The sequence below is a fragment of the Lathyrus oleraceus genome, chromosome 4, assembly GCF_024323335.1.
Source record: "Lathyrus oleraceus cultivar Zhongwan6 chromosome 4, CAAS_Psat_ZW6_1.0, whole genome shotgun sequence".
Lineage (NCBI taxonomy): Eukaryota > Viridiplantae > Streptophyta > Magnoliopsida > Fabales > Fabaceae > Lathyrus > Lathyrus oleraceus.
This window is the reverse complement of record NC_066582.1, coordinates 344,268,928-344,289,900: the sequence shown is the minus strand read 5'-3', so window position 1 is coordinate 344,289,900 and position 20,973 is coordinate 344,268,928.

The window sequence follows — 20,973 nt, the reverse complement described above, 5'->3', positions numbered from 1 at the left end:
TGGGTTTGACTCTGACCTTGTCAATAAGCCCCATGCTCTTCAAATTCTTGGCATTTAGAGGCTTTCCCACATCCATCGTAACGTCTTCCATCATGTTGATGAAGATGATGTGGTCCACCATCCAAATCCCTAGGAGAACGTCATAAATTAGTCTCCTCAGAGGGATGTAATATTTGGGCTTCATATTGCTTCAGGTGTCTCTGACGGAGTCCCTCAGATATTTGAAGAGGAGGGAGGGAAGATTCAGCTTCAACCCTTTGTGTAGACAGTACATAATTCATTTCTTATTTGTATTAATATAGTCAAAGGAGCTGGACGTTGGGCGATGGTAGATAGTTCCCAAAATGATCTTCAACCAAACTCTCAGATTTTGGTGAAGTTCTTTATTCTTTAAACTTTTCCCTTCTGGGTTCTGATTGAAGATTGTAGGGATAATTTCCTAGGACATATACTTTTTCCTAAGGTTGATGTTGTATATCCTTCTCCCCCCTAAGGTTTCCACATCAAGAAGCTTCATAGTAGACTTCTTTGTGATTACCATCTTGACCCCTAGAACGTAGGATACGATGCAATGGTCATCGCAGTCAGCGAACCTCCAGAATTCCTTCACCTGGAATGTGTAAACTGGACCATAGAGTCGTTTAAAGTAGTTTCCCTACCCTTAGTTCTCAAGTTCTTCAGTAAGATCAATACCATTTCTTTTGAGGTTGTCAAAATCAACCAAAAGTTCACATAACACTTCCATCTTTTGAAAGGGGGTGGCAAGATTAATGTGAGGGGGTCGATCAAGAATATGAGGTTCTTTATATGAAGTTGTTGAAGGTGTAGCAGTTTGGGTTGTAACCTGTTGTGGGGCTTCAACTCGTTATTCAGCAGCCTTCATTTGCTGAGAATATTCAAAAACCTGTTGTTGTTGAGGATTCATGTCGCAGTTATTGAAGAAGATAAAGTTGCAAGGAGGTTGAGGTTGCAAAGAGAATGAGGGAGAGGGGTTTGTGTACGTTATGGGAGTGAAAAGTGTGAAAGTGGGAATTATGGTAAAATATATACACATTTAGCACACATGCAAAACGACAGCGTTAGATGGAAAAGTAATGATAATTGCTAAAATCTGAGTTGACAAGCATGGGGAGAATTAAATGCAGCTAATGATGGTTGTCTAATCTTAAAAATATACACACTGCCCAAGGGGATCTCAACAGTTTGGCTTTTGAGTTCTAAGCTAGAAAATTGTCTAGAAGATCCAAAGCCACACGTTTGAAAGACCAAACATGTTGATGTTTATGAAGTCAAGAATACCATAAGGTTTATGATTCAGAAGGTTTCTAATCCAGATAACATCTAACTTGTAGAAGTATCAGAACCAGAACCATGTGAACAACATATGTTTAAGTCAGAGTCTATTTTAACATTAGAGAGAAAAAATACAAGTTCAGATTCATTCCGAGCAATCTGCCATATTTATATGTTTCATAATGAAAAGAAATCTATCTTCAGCTAAGATTTTTGTGAAGATGTAAGCCCATTGATGGTCTGTATCTATGAATTTTAAAATTATCATCCCTTTCTGAACATAGCCTCTGATAAAATTATGTTTAATTTCTACGTGCTTCGCTCTGGAATGTAAAATTGGATTCTTACTTAGACATATCGCAACAGTATTATCATAAAAGATAGGGATGTTACTCTCATAGATCTGAAAGTCCTCAAGATGATTCTTCATCCAGAGCATCTGAGTGCTGCATAATGAAGCTGAAATGTATTCTGCTTCTGTAATTGATAGTGCAATGGTTGATTGTCTTTTGCTAGCCCACGAGATGAGGTTTCTTCCCAGAAACTGGTAGTTCCCAGATGTGCTTTTGCATTCCAATCTATCTCCAGTGTAATCTGCATCACAGTACCTAGAAAGCATATACTCTGATATTTTCTTATACATCGGGCCAAGGTTAGGTGTTCCTTTCAGATACCTTAGGATTCTCTTAACAATTGTTAAGTGAGATTCCCTTGGATTTGACTGAAATCTAGCATAGAGATATACGCTGAATAATATATCTGGACGCGTAACAGTCAGATAGAGAAGAGAACCTATCATACTACGGTAGAGTTTCTGACAAACCTTTTGCCTTACCACTTCTTTCTCTAGAATGCAAGTAGGATGCATGGGAGTCTTGGTTGGTTTGCTTTCTGACATGTCAAATTTCTTCAGAATGTCTTTTATATATTTGTTGTGGTATACATACGTGGCTTCTGATGTTTGGTTAATTTGAATCCCCAAAAAGAACTTTAGTTCTTGCATCAGACTCATTTCAAATTCTACCTACATTAGCTCAGAAAATTCTTGACAAACAGAGAGGTTATCAGAACCAAATATTATGTCATCAATGTATATCTGACAGATCATGAGATCGTTTTTGATGTTTTTACGAAGGAGCGTGGAATCCACTTTGCCTCTAATGAAGTCATTTTCCAGAAGAAATGAACTGAGTCTTTCATACCAAGATCTAAGAGCTTGTTTCAGCATAAAGAGATTTTTTCAGTTTAAACACATGTTCTGGACATTTTGAGTTTTCATAACTAGGAGGTTGATGGACATACACCTCTTCATAAATATACCCATTCAGAAATGTGCTTTTGACATCCATCTGATATAATTTGATGGAATAATTTACAATAAAAGATACAAGAATACGAATAGATTCTAACCTGGCGATTGGAGCAAAGGTTTCATTGTAGTCAATAGCTTCCTGTTGACTATAACCTTGTGCCACTAGTAGTGATGTGTTTCTAACCATTTCACCCTTTTCATTTAGTTTGTTTTTGTAAACCAATTTGGTTCCAATCACATGGGTTCCCTTGGGTTATGGTACAAGATCCGAGACATCATTCTTGGCAAACTGATCAAGTTCTTTATTTATTTCCAGAATCCATTATTTGTCTTGAAGAGCTTCTTCACAGGATGTTGGCTCTATCAGAGATACTAGTCCCAAAAGTGTTTCTTCAGAACCTTTGAATGTTGATCTTGTTCAGACAGGTTCATTTTTGTTCCCCAGAATCAGTTCTTTAGAAACATTTTGTCTATTTCTTGATCTTTTCCGATTGATTGTAACTTCAGGTGTTTCTGACGTTTCTTTTTCTGCTTCTTCAAATTCTTTGGTCTTTTCATCAGAACCTGCAAGTGTTATCTCCAAATCTGCAAAATTCTCAACTAGCTTTGACTTTTCAGAGTCAAGCTTATCATCAAATCTGACATGTATTGATTCTTCCATAATTTGTGTTTCTGTATTGTATACTATGTATCCTGTAGAACGTTTTGAGTATCCCAACATAATACACTTTTGTGCTTTAGAGTCAAACTTGTACAGATTATCTTTGGTATTCATAATAAAACAGGAACATCCAAAAGAATGAAAATAAGAAATGTTGGGTTTTCTTCCCTTGCACAATTCATAAGGAATATTCTCCAGAATAGGTCTGATAAAGATTGTTTTGTGAATGTAACACGATGTATTCACAGCTTCAGCCCAGAAGTGCTTAGCCACATTTGTTTCATTGATCATGGTTCTGGCCATTTCTTGGAGAGTCCTATTCTTCCTTTCTACAACTCCATTTTGTTGTGGAGTCCTAGGACAGGATAAATCATGGGATATTCCATTAGAGTCAAAAAGTTCTTCAAAACGTTTATTTTCAAATTCGTCACCATGATCACTTTTGACTCTGATGATTTTAGAGTCAAATTCATTTTGCACTTTTGAACAGAAGCTAGTGAAAACAGAATGTGACTTATTCTTGTGTCTTAGGAATTTTACCCATGTCCAACGACTATAATCATCAACAATTACAAATCCATACTTCTTACCATTGACTAACGCTGTCTTAACAGGTCCAAATAGGTCAATGTGTAAAAGTTCCAGAGGCTTAGAGGTAGAAACAACATTTTTGTTTTTGAAAGTTGTTTTAGAAAATTTTCCTTTCTGACATGCTTCACAAAGAGCATCTGAAGAAAACTTCAGCTTAGGTAGGCCTTTGACTAGCTCAAGTTTATTTAGCTGAGAAATACTCCTCAAGCTAATGTGACCCAAGTATCTATGTCACACCCATTTCTCTTTATTTATAGACATTAAATATTTTACGTTTTGATCTTTTAAATCTGAAAGCTTTATTTTGTAAATGTTGTTCTTCCTCTTTCCAGTGAAAAAGGCTGTTCCATTTTTCTGATTAACAGCTTTGCATGTTTTTTTATTAAGGATTATATCATAACCGTTATCACTTAGTTGACTTATGGATAACAAGTTATGCATTAATCCCTCAACATAAAAAACATCGGAAATAGAGGGAAGAGATCCATTACCAACTGTATCGGATCCTCTGATTCTTCCTTTCTGATTTCCTCCAAAGCGTACAAAGCCAGCATCTTTAAGTTCCAGGTTTTGGAACATATGCTTTCTTATTGTTATGTGTCATGAGCTTCTAGAGTCTAGGTACCATGATTGGTGTTTTAACTCTGTTGCACAAGATATCTCTTCAGATTCAGACTCTCTTTTAGAAGAACTTCCAGAGGTAGTTGCCATGAATGCAACTTTTGCTTGCTCCTCTTCAGAATTATATTCTAAAGCTTCATATTCAGAGTCGTCCCATGTTTCCATGTGTAGCGGGGTATTCGTTACCGTTAGAGATATTGACTAAATCCAAGGTAAACCATACAAGTCGAGTCGCCACCACACTTCTATTTATCCAAAGGAATGGTTAGAAAGCGAACAAAAACCTAAAAGTTTTATCGAATCAAAAACTAGTAAAAATGTCAGAGATCTGGGTAAGGGGGTTGGTTATGCAATGGGAAGATTTTAAGCACCCCAAAACATCATAGGTACTCCTAGGGAGCCCTTTTCATAAGTGTTGTTCTAGTCTAAAGGGTGTAGGTATATCTAAAGTACTATTTACTAAAAGGAAGGTTAAAAGAAAATGACTCGCAAGGATGTCGCATCCACTGCCTACGTATCTCACCTGAGTATGAGAATCAGAGTCTTCGTAGCTCGGCTACCTATGTGTTAAAGAGAAGTGTGCTCGGTAAGACGTTGCGTCTTATGCCTACGTATCTCATCTGGAATGAGAATCAGAGCAAAACGTAGTTCGGCTAACTAGGGGTTAAGGATTGCCATCTGAACATGGACTTACAAAAGAGGACACCAGCTGTGTCAAAGGAGGGTGGGCAGTGTGTTCAACGTCCTAGCAGTAGGTGTCGCAGCTCGCTGAATCGAGTCTTAGGCAGTTACCTCTTTGCAATAGAACGGACTGACATGCCACAAGAACGGAGACGCACGGAAGGTCTAAAACTGGGGAAGCTCTGCTCTAGAGTTGTCATGCAATATGGACCTATGTGTTAGGATTTACAAAGGGGAACATCTACCTAATGTTAGCATGCAAAGAATAAGGGAATTCTACCTATGTTATCATACAAAGGGTTCTACCTAATGGGTGCTACCTAAACGGAACAAGAGTCGACGGATGGAGCACGGAGAGGAGTTACAGATAAGGGTAGATGGAGATGCCGGAGGCAATCGACTTACAGGTAGATGGTGATGCCTGAGGCAATCGACTTACAAGAGGATGGATGAATGTGTGCTGGTTCTGTTAAGTTTTGAAAATGATTACTCGACGTTGGATCGAGCTTTTGATCTTATTTTGAAATGGTTATCGGATGTTCGTTTTAATTCTTGTATTAACATGTGACTAAGTAAATAAAGAAATAAATATTATACACTTTATGGGAGAGGGGTACATTTGTTATGAATGGGGATGGTTCATTGCAATCAAACAATAAGAATAATATACCTCATACATCATACAAGTAGGCAACAGTTATCAATCAGATCGGATAAATAAACAATATATAATCAAACCAAAGAATCAAATAATGGAGCATTTAAACAATGCATGGGAGTATGAACATGTTAAATAATCAAGCAATAGAAAGCATGAATGAGAGAAACAAGTATAAAAGATAACAGATGAATCAAACAGATGAAAATATACACACGAAGGGTCCACTGAATAATTTAATCAGGAAATGAGGTAAGGACCGAATAAAATCAAGGTAAAAGGCCTCTAATACATGGCATATGAGATGAACAAGGGAGGATCAAAAGATCTCTTCAATTGCTATAAGCAATCCCTAAGTCAAACATCGATCATAAAGAAGTCAATTGAAAATTCAAGTCAAATTTAAAAATAACAAATAAATAGCAAATTAATCAAGAAAATTATGAAAAATTAAACTAAATAGGGTCGGGTCAGAGCATCAGCATCCCCCAAAAAGATTTTAAAAATAATGAAAATTGGCGCGTGAATTAATTAAAACAAAACATAGGTCAAACCAAAAGTCAATTAATAAGACTAGGTTAGAAATAAATCAAGAATAAATAGTAAATTAATCCAGAAAATTATGAAAGATTAAACTAACTAAGGCGGGGTCAGGACATCATCATCCCCCAAAAAAGTTTTAAAAATAATGAAAACTGGCATGTGAATTAATTAAAATAAAACAGAAGTCAAATTAAAAGTCAACCAACCAAACTGGGTCAAAAATAAATCCAAAATAAATTGAAAATGTGTAATAAAATTCCAAGAAAAGGTCACGTTGACCATGAGACAGTGGTCAACTTTCATCCCAAAAATCAAATGCTAACAATAATTTTAAGTCATAAAAATAAAATCAATAAAAAAAGTGTGTTAAAATGGACCATTTAGAATAAATAATTAAAATAAAATATTAATACTAAAAAAATACGAAAATAAAAATTATATAAAATTAAGTAAAATGTTAAGAAAAGTGAAAAATATTTTTGGGTAATTTTATGGACGAAGAAAATATTTTAAATAAGAAAAAGAAATATGAAAATGGAAGGATTAATGGTGATGAACATGGTAAGCAAGCGTAGATATATCAAAATATGGCCATGGAAGAGATGATTACCTAATGGAAAATAGAAGTGGAATGGAATCCGATATGTGATGAAGCTTTGCCTCCTTTCCACGAAATTCCAATGCTCCTTTAGGGTTAGGGTTTCAGCGTCTTAAATAGGGTGGATTAGGTGTTCTCATGGGCTTTTTAATAAGTGATTTATCCATAAGAATAAAAGTGTGAAGTGAGGTGTAAAATGTTGTTATTTTGGGCCAAACTTAAGTGAATGGATTTCCAATGCATGGCCAAAAGAGGTAAAAAAAACGTGACTGGTTTGTGCAGCATGCTTAGAAAATCTGATTCGGCCAGCCAGGCCCAAAATCTGCCTAGAAAATCAAGTCATGGTGCCCACTTTAAATGAATGTATCTCTCAAACCATAGATCCAAATGATATGATTCCAAAAGGATGTGAAAGAGGACATGTCAAGGTACAATTGTTGTGAAGAAGTCTTGATAAATTTTGAAGATAATGCCTTGAAGTGCAAGAAAACTGGTCAAGAAGTCTTGATAAATTTTGAAGATTTTGGACTTAGAAATTTTTCTAAGTGTCCTAAAAAAATGTCTCACTTTTCTTAAGCATAACTTTCTCAATTCTAATCCAAATGGAGCCAACTTTATATATATAGAAATCTTGGAACAAGAGGAACAACTTTCATGTTGGAGAAAGTTTTAAATGGAGCTTTTATCTTGATGTAAAATGGGCTTAAACTGAGTGCAACGATCATGAAAACTTGCCCTAAATGGAAAGTCAACCATTTCCAAATTAAGTAACTTTTCTAATTCCTGATTAAATGATGAATCCATGATCCAACCTTGATCAAATTTCACATGTAGGATCCCTTAGGCATGGATTTTGAGATTCCACTCTCAAAATGTCAGGAGTTGACTTTTCTGGCCCCACAGTTGACTTTTCCCAAATTGTCTGATTCCCGATTCCATTGATCAATTGAAGCACTTCTAGCTCAAATAAAGAGCTGATTCTTTGTATGTAGACCCTTGTCGACATATGGAGCGCCATGGAAAAGAGTTTCACCCAATGAATCATAAATAAACTGATTTTATACCAAACCCTAGTTTTAGGGCAAAATGATCAGGAACTGATTGCACTGATTGCCAATGGATCTTTCTGGGATAATTGTGAATCTTCCTAGGCCAAGATGCATCTCTAATCGTGACATGGATGAGCTCTTCTACTTCCAACCAAACATTGCTTGTTGCAGGTAGCCATGAAACCCTAATTTCTGATTAAATCTAGATGAACACTCAGATAGCTTTGAATCCTTCACTGATGAACTGAGGACCATAATAAGATACTTGGACCCCCTCAGACCCTTGAGACTTGTATACTTAGAAAATGAAGTCCAATTCTCAATCTTGCTTTGTGTGGGCTCCTTCTGTTAAGGAGTGATCGATCAAAACCTGACCTCCATGTCACTAATGCAGTATGCAATGAGTATGACCTAATATGATGCTAATGAATTGTAAAACATAATCCCATGCTTCTAGGTAAAATGAAGGGTAAATTTTTGGGTATTACAGCTGCCCCTATTCAATCAACTGGAAACCCGAAAGGAAGATAGCAACGGCTTTCGCACTTTCGAGGTATCAAGTGATTGAATACGATAAAAGCCCGAAAGTTTACACTGAAGTGAAAAAATGAAGTAACAATGCCTCTCAGAATCGGCCAAGAGGTGGCCTTGAAAAAGAATCCGTCTGGTACAGTGAGAGTCGGTATGAACACCGAAATAAGGAATGTTAGCCTGAATACCAAAATAAATGGTAACACAGAAATAACCATGGCCTGAATGTCGCTCATCAATCTGAATACTGGAAATGACTTCGATCTGAGCATCGGACGATACTTGATTATCAAACATCGATCCGAACACCGGGAAACTGGCCTGAATGCCACTTCGGTCTGAATACCGGAAAACTAGCCTGAATGCCACAAGTTCCATCGACCTGAATGTCGGAAACTTCTTCGATCTGAACATCGGAAGATATTAGATTATCAAACATCGGTCTGAACACTGGAAAACTAGCCTGAATGCCACTTCGGTCTGAATACCGAAAACTTGGCCTGAATGCCACAAGTTACGTCGACCTGAACGTTGGAAACTTCTTCCATCTGAACATCGGAAAACTGGCCTGAATGCCACTTCGGTCTGAATACCGGAAAACTTGGCTTGAATGCCACAAGTTGCATCGACCTGAACGTCGGAAACTTCTTCGATCTGAACATCGGAAAACTGGCTTGAATGCCACTTCGGTCTGAATACCGGAAACTTTCATGCCTGTCAGCATCGGCAGAAATAGGGAAAATGAAAATTGAGGCGGCGCATGGGCCAACGACCCCTGCTGGGAATAATAAAGATAAGTCATGAATAATCTTCAGTCTGAGTACTGGAAACAACTTCTGGCTTATCACTTGGGATACCGAGAATGCCTTATGCTTTACATGCGTATGTTTGAATTTTTCAATGGCGTAATGCTCCATGAAAATGGAAATGCTACGCAATTTGGGAGGATGCAATGCAATATGATTCTACATGCAGGGATGCGAAATGCTAGGTTAGAGAGAACACCAAGCCGAGGCAAGGAATTCTGCTGGGGAAATGAACACAATCTTCTGGACCCTAACAAGGCTGCTGGAGATGCACAGCACAAAGAACTCTATGGGGAAATGACCCGCCACACGGTGTTCTGGCAAATAACAAAATACCGAGGCTCTGACTGGGGAGTGAATGGCACTGAAAACTTGCTGCTGAGGAAAGCGACAATGGTTTTGGCAACCATAATCTGCGAGAGAGACGACTCAGCAGGGGAAGCAAACACCGATACGGTATCGAGATTCTACTTCAAGGAAAGAGACCATGGGTTTAGCGTCGAGATCATCGATCTGTCATCGAACTCTGAGGAGCAGCCGCTTCTGCTGGGAAGATACAGTCTGGCACTGTCAACTCCGTTGGGGATATACCGTCAGACATTGTCAACTCCGCTGGGGATATACAGTCAGACACTGTTGACTCTACTGGTGAATGTATAATCTGAAACAAATGCTTGGGGAAGTACAGCAGTGAGAGTCTGCTGGGGATTGAAGAATCCAACGCTCGGACCAGCTCTGCAGGGATTAGATACCAAATTCCAACTGTTGAGGAAAAACATCCGCGATCATTTGATGGGGACCTTAAGGAAATGCCCCGAGTGTATCTGTTCTGAATAGATGATCCAAAGCACTTAAAATTTACAGCAATTTTCAATGTTTATTAAGCACGTACCTGTAAAGCTCTAATGTTTCATGATGCAATGTTTATCAAAAATTCGGACGTCATTTTTGCAAACGAAATAGTAAAATGAAAATGAACACAGAGATGTACTGAATAACATGATTTTATTGATTGAGTGGCCTCTGAATAGGTATTTACATCAGGAAGAAATCCCTGGAAAGAGGTAATTGCACAACAGATAAAAACAAAAATTAATCTAATGGCAATGTGAAATGGATTTCTATCGGGTTCCAATTCTGCTATGATTTGCTTGTCTTCAAGATCCTCTAGATGATCAGCTTTCTGAAAAAGGTGATTGGACTGTTTCCTATCCTTCGGAAGTTTCCGGTTATCGACACGAGATGATATTCAGAACTACTCAGAACGCAGTCATTCGCTTAATCCCTAACTTTTGCCTGGATCGCCCTTTCGGGTTTTCAATCCACTGGGATACCTATTTTTCCTAAGTTTCCCTTTTAGGTTTTCAACTTACCGGGTATACAATCTTTCCATTTTTTAATCCCTAACTTTTTCCCGAACCTTTTTCAATTTCTTGGTTCGCCGGGATGCCCATTTTTTTGCTTGGACTATTCTTTTTATCATCCAGCGGGTGTATTTTATGCAAAGTATTTTTTAACTGCGTCTGAGTTCACAGGGGAAGTGAAGTTTTCACCATCCATAGTTGCAAGCATTAAGGCTCCACCATCAAAAACCTTGGTGACAATGTACGGTCCATCATAGTTAGGAGTCCACATGCCCCTGTGATCTGTCGGAGGAGGAAGGATCCTTTTCAACACCAAATCTCCGACTTGGAAGCATAAAGGGCGCACTTTCTGATCAAAGGCTCTCTTCATCCGACTTTGATACAACTGCCCCGACAAATGGCAGCCATTCGTTTCTCTTCGATAAGACTCAACTCCTTGAACCTTGTCTGAATCCATTCAGCTTTGTCTAACTTGACATCCAACATGACTCTTAGAGAAGGAATCTCCACTTCAACAGGTAGGACTGCTTCCATACCATACACAAGGGAATAAGGGGTTGCCCCGGTCGATGTACGTACTGAAGTACGGTACTCATGCAAGGCGAAGGGTAGCATCTCATGCCAGTCTCTGTACGTAACGACCATCTTCTGCACAATCTTCTTTATGTTCTTATTTGCTGCCTCAACAACACTGTTCATCTTAGGACGATAAGGGGAAGAGTTATGATGTTGAATGTTGAAGTTCTTGCACAACTCCTTCATCATTTTGTTATTGAGATTAGAACCATTATCAGTAATGATTCTTTCGGGAATCCCATAACGACAAATGATTTCTTTCTTGATGAATCGGGCAACCACATGTTTGGTGACCTTCGCAAATGACGCTGCTTCGACCCACTTGGTGAAATAGTCGATGGCAACAAGGATGAAGCGATGCTCATTGGAAGCAGTCAACTCAATCTTTCCAATCATATCAATGCCCCACATAGCAAACGGCCACGACGAAGACATCACATTCCGAGGATTTGGCGGCACATGCACCTTATCAGCATAAATCTGGCATTTATGACACTTCCAAGCATATTTGAAACAATCAGATTCCATGGTCATCCAGTAATAACCCGCTCTCAACAATTTCTTAGCCATTGCATGTCCGCCGGCATGAGTACCGAAGGAGCCTTCATGAACTTCTTACATTAACATGTCCGCTTCGTGTCTATCCATGCATCTGAGCAAAACCATGTCGAAGTTCCTCTTATACAACACATCGTCTTTGTTCAAGAAGAAACTTCCTGCCAATCTTCTCAAAGTCTTTCTATCATTATTGGATGTCCTTGCAGGGTACTCTTGATTCTTTAGAAAGCACTTGATGTCGTGATACCAGGGCTTGTCATCAACTACCACTTAAGCAGCAAACACATACGCGGCCCTATCAAGGCGCATAACATCAATCCTGGGAACATGGTTCCACCGAATCACCTTGATCATGGAGGATAGAGTGGCAAGAGCATCTGCCATCTGGTTTTCATCACGAGGTATATGATACAACTTTACTATTATGAAGAAAGTCAACATTCTTCTCGTGTAATCTCTGTATGGGACCAGATTAGGCTTGAGAGTGTTCCAATCACCATTCACTTGATTGATCACTAGAGCTGAATCTCCGAAGATGTCTAGAGTCTTGATTCTCAAATCAATGGCTTGCTCAATACCCAAGATACATGCTTCATACTCAGCTTCATTATTGGTGCACTCAAAAGACAGACGAGCGGTGAAAGGCATGTGGGCACCTTTCGGAGTGGTAATGACAGCACCAATTCCACTTCCTTTGTCATTGACGGCCCCATCAAACATTAAAGTCCACTTTTCATCTGGATCAGGTCCCTCCTCAACAACTGGCTCTTCACATTCTTTCATCTTGAGGAACATGATGTCTTCATCCGGAAAATCAAACTTCATCGGCTCATAATCATCAATCGGCTGCTGAGCAAGATAGTCTGACAGAATACTCCCTTTGATGGCTTTCTGGGATGTATACTGGATGTCGTACTTTATCAGTACCATTTGCCAACGAGCAACCCTTCCGGTGAGAGCTGGCTTCTCAAATATATACTTGACTGGATCCATTTTGGAGATCAACAAGGTTGTGTGAGTCAGCATGTATTGTCTCAATTGCTTAGTAGCCCATGCAAGTGCACAACATGTCTTTTCAAGCATTGAGTATCTTGACTCGCAATCTGTGAATTTTTTACTCAGGTAGTCGATGGCATGCTCTTTCCTACCTGTCTCGTCGTGTTGACCGAGAACACAACCCATGGAATTATCAAGTACTATCGAATACATAATCAGTGGTCTCCCTGGGGCTAGAGGCATAAGGATTGGAGGATTCGGCAAATACTCTTTTATTTTCTCGAAAGCCCTTTGACAATCATCATTCCACCTGATGGCCTGATTTTTTCTCAACAATTTGAATATTGGCTCACACGTGGCTGTTAGGTGAGAGATGAACCTTGCAATGTAGTTCAACCTTCCTAAGAAACCACGAACTTGTTTTTCTGTTCTTGGCTCAGGCATTTCTTGTATCGCTTTCACTTTGGCCGGATCCACCTCAATCCCTTTTTCACTAACAATAAAACCCAACAGTTTTCCAGATCTCACCCCGAAAGTACACTTGTTCGGATTAAGCCTCAGCTTAAATTTCCTCAAACGCTCAAACAGTTTCTGCAGATTCACCAAATGTTCTTCTTCCATCTGAGATTTGGCAATCATATCATCAACATAAACCTCGATTTCATGATGAATCATATCATGGAAAAGAGTTACCATAGCTCGTTGATATGTTGCCCCAACATTTTTCAGACCAAACGGCATCACCTTGTAGCAGAAGGTGCCCCATGGGGTTATGAAAGTTGTCTTCTCCATGTCTTCTGGTGCCATCTTAATTTGATTATAGCCAGAAAAGCCATCCATGAAGGAGAATACCGAGAACTGAGCCATGTTATCCACCAAAACATCGATGTGAGGTAATGGGAAATCATGTTTAGGACTAGCTCTGTTCAGATCCCGGTAGTCAACTCACATCCGTACCTTTCCATCCTTCTTAGGTACTGGAACGATATTTGCAACCCATGGCGGATAATTCGTAACCGCTAGAAACCCTGCGTCCAACTGTTTTTGGACTTCTTCCTTTATCTTAACAGCCATCTCTGGTCTTGTTCTTCTGAGCTTCTGCTTGACCGGAGGACAATCCTCTTTGAGAGGCAAACGGTGTACCACAATGTCTGTGTCAAGCCTTGGCATTTCCTGATAAGACCAAGCGAAGATGTCAACATACTCTTGCAGCAATTCAATCAGCCCCTTCTTCACATTATCTTCCAAAGTAACCCTTATCTTGATCTCTCTCTTGACGTCCTCGGTGCCGAGATTAATCACTTTAGTAGACTCTTGATGCGGTTGAATGACCCTTTCTTCCTGTTTTAACAACCTGTCAAGTTCTTCAGGGAGTTCACAGTCTTCATCACCCTCTTCTTCAGCTTGAAAGATTTGATTTTCAAAGTCGAAGCGAGCCATAGCAGAACTATTATCAATAGGATCCGGTGACATGCATCTGCATGAGTGATGGTATGTGCTTATGAGTGTGAACAAGAAGTAGAAAGACAGTGAACAAAATATTTGAATGCAAAAAGACGTCCTTTATTTATGATAAAAAATGCAGGTATCCACATAGATGAGCCCTACAATGAGTCATCACGCCCTGGGCGGAACGTAAGACTTGGATATGCATGAATAAACAAAGAAAATTACTCTTTAAGAAGAGTGACTTGGATAATCTCTTCAGAAGACCAGTTGCGGAGAACTTCACCCGGGACCCTTGGACGCACCCAGCTGTCAATGTCGTAATCACTATCCTCATCTTCCTTGTTGATTGCAGAGACCTGGCCATACTGAATGATGCCAGCACTGGAGAAAGTAATCGGCCCCTGACGAGTCTGAGGCGTTGAAGTTGTAGAAGTCAATGCCGGCTGATACCTAATCCCAAACTTGTGTTCCTTTACAGGTAAATCCACCAGATGTCCCCAACCGGGAGCAACACCTGAATTTACCAAGGCCTGTGCCTGCTTGAAGGATGACAAAGAGGAACCTGCTTAAACCTCTTCCACTGGAGCTGCATCCTTGACTTGAACTGCCTCAAAGGCCTGACACAGGGTCTCATGAATCTCACCTTCTACCTCTACATACTTGAATGTAGACAGGTTACTAACCAAAATATCCTCCTCACCACAGACAATGATAATTCTTCCGTTGACCGGGAACTTGATCTTCTGATGCAAGGTCGAGGAGACTGCCCCAGCATTGTGGATCCAAGGACGACCCAGCAAGCAGCTATATGAAGGACTGATATCCATCACATAGAAAACAATATTGAAGGTTTGCGATCCAATCTAAATTGGCAACTCTACCTCTCCGAACACCGACCTCTTAGAACCATCGAAGGCTCTCACCACAAGATCGGAAGGCTTCAAGATCAAACCTTCTACATCCAACCTTGACAGGGCTCTCTTGGGTAACACATTGAGAGAGGAACATGTATCCACCAGAACATGGGAGAGCACAGTGTCTTTACACTCCATCGAGATGTGCAAAGCCTTGTTATGATCGCGTCCAACTGGCGTCAAGTCATAATCAGTAAAACCCAACCCGTTGCTTGTATGAACATTTGCAACGATCCTTTCTAGTTGGTTCACTGAGATCTCCTGAGGCACATATGCAGCATTAAGAACCTTCAGGAGTGCCTCCCTGTGTGCCTCTGAGTCACAGTCATACTCAGAAATCTTATTTATTGAAGTACAAACATCCAAAACATCGGAATCAAGTTCAGCAAGTACATCAGAATCAAACACCATGTTTGGAATATCAGTAACAGCATCAGAAAAATTAATTACATCATTGAGAATTACAAAATCAGCAGGAACAACATTTGTAAATTCTTTAGCATCTTCAGGAAAGAGAGGATCAACATCTGCATTCTCAACAACCACTTCAACAGACCTTTGGGCAGATAAGTCTTCAGCTTGGAGGATACCATCGTCAAGCAAGGCCTGGATACCCTGTTGCAGCTTCACACAACCCCCACTCTGTGCAACACAACCCAAACAACCGCTTCCACAGCCGGGGAAAACATCTGCCTTTAGCAAGTATTCTTTGATTTCTAACAGCGGAGTCTTCAGTTTCAACACCTCCTTGACTAATTTGACTTCTCCTTCAACCATGTTAACATTTGCTCTACCATGCTGCGACATAGGATTGTTGACAACATTAGGAGCCGACGCAAAGTTAATGGCCTTTGAATCAATAAGGTCCTAAACTACGTGCTTAAAAGCTTTGCAGTTCTCAATAGTGTGGCCAGGTGCCCCAGAGTGGAAATTACACCTAGCATTGACGTCATAACCCACTGGAAGCCTGCCAACAGGAGGAGCCAAAGTGCGTAACTACACAAGTTGCAAATGTTGAAGGTTGGGAAGCAACTGGGCATACGACATCGGAAGAGTGTCGAAACGCCTATCCATCATCCTCTGTCTCTGTTGATAAGCAGGTTTGTTACCCTGTTGTTGTTGGTATTGATTTTGTTGACGTTGAGGTTGTTGTTGCTGCACTGGTGCTGCAGCCAGAATGGTCACTGCTGCAACATAAGGTTGTTGATGGTAATTCTGAAAGTTATTCCTTCGGTTACCCCTATTCTGATAAGAAGATATGGCATTTGCATCCCCTTCTCTCCTCTTTTGTCCTCCTAAGAACGAATTCTTTAACCCCGAAGATGATCCAACCCCATTTTGGATCTTACATGTCTTCAAGTAGTTCTCCACCCTCTCACCGGTAGAGACCACATCAGCAAAATTCGAGGCGTTGCAACCCACCAGACGCTCCAAATAAGATCCAGGCAGTGTGTTCATAAACACGTTGGCCATCTCTTTTTCCAACATCGGAGGCTGAACACGGGAAGCCAACTCTCTCCATCGTTGAGCATACTCTTTGAAGCACTCGTTGCTCTTGAGAGACAGATTCTGGAGCTGAGTTCTGTCAGGTGCCATATCCGTATTGTATTGATATTACTTCACAAAGGCCTCAGCCAAGTCTCTCCAGCAGCGAATATGGGCTTTGTACATCCTCATATACCACTCCAAGGATGCCCCAGTTAGGCTGTCCTGGAAGAAGTACATGAGCAGCTTCTCATCATCAGAATACGCGATCATCTTGCAAAAGTAAGCTTGTACATGAGTCTTCGGGCAAGAGTTGCCATTGTACTTATCAAACACGGGGACTTCGATTTTTGGCGGAACTCTCACGCCTGGGACCAGCCCCAAGTCAGCAACATCCACACCAAGAGCATTTTGCCCTTCCACATCTTTCAACCTCTCTTCCAGTCTCCGAAACATAGGGTCCATACCATGGCCCATGCCAAATTCCTCCTGAAGCAGGGGGAACTGATCCTCCAGATCGTCATGGATGGGTTGTTGACCAAGGTTGCCATGTGGGATTGGGATAGGCCCCGGTCCATTGGGTCCATTAGCCTCTCCAGCGGGAGGATCAGCCACAACCTCCGGTTGAGTAGTAGGGGGATTCCCCTGTACCAACAATCTAATCTCCTGTTGTCCCTTAGCCACTCCTTGGACCACTTCCATGAACTGATTCATGTGAATCCTCATCTCAGCGAGCTCTGCTTGTAAACCTTCCATTGCTCTCTGTTGATTCCTTCGGGTACCGTATCGGTGAATGCCTGAGTCAACTATCCTAATAATGGAATACCAAACAAGATGAGAACACTACGGTGGTACCTGTTATGCAAGACATGCTAATGAATATGCAAATGCAATGACATGTTTATCAATTTCAAAGGGTATTCTACCCCTTGATTCCAGTCTCACATTAGATAAAAAGTGTAAGAAAACCCCCTAGAATCAAGAAGAAGATATAAACCCCTAGGAATAGATAAACATGATGCATGCAATGCTTATGATTTAATTTTTATATCAGAGGAACTTTAGAGTCTTATTTGCAAATTTTGGAAATATTAAACGTTTATCACATACGGAAATATCACGTCAATTAATATTTGGAAATGTTTTTATGCCAAAGAAGTACAGTCTTGGTAACCAAATACAATACAAGAGAGAAGGAAAATGAACATCCTATGGATCCCTAGAAGCAATCATCCAAAGCCCTCGAGACCGGAAGATAAGCTGCACAAAGCCTCTTCACCTCCCTCTCATAGGCTGCCTCCATATCTGCCTTCTCTTTGGCGAGTCGATCATACTTCCTCTTCCAAAACTTGGAAGACCGAGGAAGTAGAGAAGTCAATGCGTCAGCAGGATCATCAATAACCTGGTGCTCAAAGAACTCTATCAAAGCATCCTTCTTTTTGATCTGCTAAAGCAACTCCTCTCGTTCACGGATCCAAGCACGCGAACGGTCTTCGTCTCTCAACTCCTCTACTCCTTGGCTCGGAAGGGTTGAAGGCCCAGCCACAACCAAAGGTGTGGGTCTTGGATACTCATAAGGCATGAGGTACTCGTAAGCTCTCCTCCTAACCCAAGAGGTATAGGGTTCCAAAGCGATACAGTTCTTCGGTCCTAGCTCCTTCCTTCCTTTCTTATGGATCTTGCGCCAAGCGCGGACCATCCTGCCCTTCAAGCCTTGGGGATCTTTACCCTCCTGAAAGAACACACCCTCTAACAGAATGTTATTGGGTTTATCCTTTAGGGAGAACCCAAGCTGACGACGTGCCAAAATAGGGTTGTAGTTAATTCCACCGCATTTACCAAGAAGAAGTACATTGGAAAATTCACCACAAGAGTCGATAATCTGCACACCACCATATACACGGTTGTACCAAAAGATATCATCACTAGTGAGAGACATAAGTCTCGTGGACCACCATAGACATCCTTTGTTCTCCTTGAAGGCGAGCTTCTGAGGCAAGTGCGAAATAAACCACTTGTACAACAGAGGCAAACATCACACAATGGTACCACCGCCCTCTGCATTCCTCATATGCAAAGAGAAATAAGTGTCACCCAACAGAGTAGGAACGGGATTAAGAGTAGAGAAAATCCTAATGACGTTCACATCCACAAACTTGTCGATGTTGGGGAATAACACTAGCCCATATATGAGAAGTACAAATATGGCCTCAAAGGCGTCCTCACTCATGGCCTTCCCAAACATAGTAGCTTGATCAATGAGGAAATCAGACGGGAGACCTTGAATTCCACCTTTGGTAGTCATATGAGCACCAATAGTAGATTCATCTATACGCAACAGATCAGCAATCTCTTGAGAAGAAGGAACTCTCTCCAAGCCACTGAACGACAACTGGTCTAGGATAGGTATGCCCACAAGATAGGCATACTCCTCAAGCATGGGCAAAAGCTGGAAATCCGGAAAAGTGAAGCAACGGTACAAGGGATCATAGAACTGCACCAACACACTCATTAGACCTTCATCCACTTGAGTAGCCAGAATAGACAGAAGCTTCCCACGACGAGCCTTGAATTCCAAGGGATCTAATACATAGGATGTCAAACTCCTTAACTCTTTCAAGTCGGGTTGTCTGAAACTGTACTTCTTCGTATTCCTTCTTTGCTTATCCTTGTCTGAAAATTTGCAAATAGACCTCTTAAGTTCCTTGAAAATTTTCTCATTGTTAATGACATGGATGTTTATGAATGCATGAATGCATGGATGCAACAATCACACTCAAGGATCAAGAAAATCACACCACACAAAGGTCATGGGATGGATCAAGTCATCCTTAATATCAATCATCCATTTTGGTGGATTATGGTTTACACCTTATCAACACCCGAGTTCCACTGATATTAAGGATACACAAGAACAGATCAACCACGAATCAAGGGTTTGTTGCAAGTCACGAGCATGGAGTTATAAGACCCCAATTTTGTCCCTAAGATCCCTCATGGCATCATATCATAACATTGCATTGCCTCAAGGATCATTGGACACCTTGCTTCCTTCCCTGTGGGAGGGTCATCTTTTTGAGAGTGGTTCTTGATCACCAAGCATGTTTGCATTTGTATATCATTGTTTTTTTTTTCTTTTTATCACTAACCAAAAGTACAAAAATATGTCATCTAACCTTTGTCTTGTAGATGAAGCATTAACAGGTCAAGGCAATCAAAGGCATTCATTGAGCAATAGATGGTGGTCATTCTTGAGATTTGGACCCCACAATCATTCACAAGAGTTCATATGAGCTATGATGTCATTTTGAAGCAAAATCCCAAGTGGTAGAGGCTTAAATTTCATCAGAACATTGTCAAGTCATCTGAAGACCAAGAAAGTCAACTGCAAAGTCAACTGTGGATTTGGAGGTGGGAAGTGATTAGGAATACTTCATTCATGTTCAAACAAGTCTCATTTGACATTTCAAACACTCACATTGAAGAATTTGAGGTCCAGTCAAGAATTTCCAAAAATAGCAAGTGACCTATAATTTGAACTTTCCAAAAATGGAAAGATTTTGGACCAACTTCAACTTAATATTACATCATCAATAAGGCTTCAAATGACATTTTGTTGAACATGAAAGTTGTAGATCTTTCTCTCCCATTTCCAAATTTTCCAAGATCATGAATTTCTAATGTGTGGTTGAGGAGATATGATCAAATCATGGCAAAGTGTGTTCAAAAATTCAAATGAGCATAACTTTTGAACCAAAGCTCCAATTTTGGTGGTTCTTTTGGCAGTTTGTTCATCATGACTTGTATTTTCCAAACATATCATTACATGGCTTGAATTCCATTTGCATTATCATGTGTTCATTCATGTAGTTTTTGAAGAGAAATTTCATAAAACCATTTTGGATGATTGTATGCATACAAAACCAATTCAAAAGCTTGCATGGGCCTTGTTTAACAGGTTTTGGATCAGCATTGTGCACTGTTCACGCATGCATGAAGTGCATGAGGTGAAATACCATTTTTGAACATACACCTCATAAGTTGCTAATCTCATTTGCATTAGGCTTAAACAGGTTTTAAATAGGATTAGCATGGCATATATATTGTTAAACATAACTGCATTCAGGATTAACTACATTTTTCAGATCTGAATCTCAAAATTCTCCAAATTTTTCTCTCAAAACTATTTTGCAATTCTTCACACAAAAGCCATCTCTCTTGATTGATTCATGATGAGGAAGCATTTCTGAGCAAGTTTGAACGTGGAATTGGAGCAATTGGTGCCAT